The following is a 1,282-nucleotide window of genomic DNA, read 5'->3' on the forward strand; positions in this document are numbered from 1 at the left end:
GTTGTTTACGATATCTGGGTGCTTGGTTTGAACCATTCTTGAGTGGTCGTCGATGTGGGCGTTCGGCTCTAAAATGAAATATATGATAATAACAGCCATCTCGTAAAATACAGTCGGCACTGTACTTCGATGTTGTCACTATCTTCATGAAGTGTGTGGGATGATTACTGTTCTTAGAATAAATTCGATGAACTGCGTATACCTTGGCTTGTATTTGGGGTTCTATGGTTTGTCTAATTTCTTCAGGTTGAATTGATGGGTCGACGCCCCTGAGGAATACAGAATAAAGATTGACTGGACTTTTCGTTGGGGAACAACTTACTTTAAATTCAGTGTTCCATGGCTGGCACAGATAGGTTTGGTCTGCAATAGTGGCTGGTTGGATGATTCCTCCCCGGCGTAAAATACGGGTCCTGGACGGTTCGATGGTTGCCCCAGGCTTGGCTCGGGCGATCAACGTGGCGACTTGGTACGGCGTGAGGTTCGGCGGTAAGCCGTCGACGATTACAGGCGGCACCTAACGGCCTGACTGGCGAGGATGAACGTTTCGTTTTGAATAGCATATTGGCACGTCTGACTTGCTCGGTGGCTAGCTCAGCTATTGGTGATGTTTTTTGTTATCAGAAATGAAATGTCTTTTTGACCCTCACATTATACACCCCCACGGTTGGGAGGGCGAAAAAGTTAGGGGAGTATTAACCCGTTCTTGCTACAATGATTTTACCTTAGCCCCCAGTGAGGATCGAACTCACGACCCCTGGTTTACAAGACCAGTGCTCTAACCACTGAGCTATGGAGGCGATTGCTCTAATCACTGAGCTATGGAGGCGATAAAATGGATTGTTTGTTTGGAATTTCGCACAAAAGCTGCAAGAGGGCTATCTATGCTAGCCGTCCCTAATTTAGCAGTGTAAGACTAGAGGGAAGGCACCTAGTCATCACCACCCACCGCCAACTCTTGGGCTACTCTTTTACCAACGAATAGTGGGATTGACCGTCATATTATACACCCCACGGCTTAGAGGGCGAGGCATGTTTGCGCGACTCGGATGCAACCCATCCCGACCTTTTTCCTTCTTTCCACTGCTACCTTTGCCTCCACCCAAAAGACCATTTAGTGAGACATTCCCCACCCAAAAAGTCAAGAATAATAACGATAATTAATTTATTAAAATAATAATAAAAAAAAAATCACCACTTAATCCTAATAACAATCCACGAGAAGGGGACGAAGAGGAACTACAAAGTTCCTGAACACTTGATTGGAGAGAGAACTCTTCGA

The 1,282-nt window shown here is 45.6% G+C and overlaps 1 non-coding gene across 1 annotated transcript; it reads right to left on the bottom strand.

The window, feature by feature from the left end:
- Positions 1 to 727: 727 nt before the first annotated feature.
- Positions 728 to 800, bottom strand: TRNAT-UGU (transfer RNA threonine (anticodon UGU)). The gene has a single exon. It is a non-coding gene; the product is annotated as a tRNA-Thr (tRNA).
- Positions 801 to 1,282: the final 482 nt, after the last annotated feature.

This window comes from Tachypleus tridentatus, unplaced genomic scaffold (assembly GCF_004210375.1).
Source record: "Tachypleus tridentatus isolate NWPU-2018 unplaced genomic scaffold, ASM421037v1 Hic_cluster_1, whole genome shotgun sequence".
In the NCBI taxonomy this organism is placed as follows: domain Eukaryota; kingdom Metazoa; phylum Arthropoda; class Merostomata; order Xiphosura; family Limulidae; genus Tachypleus; species Tachypleus tridentatus.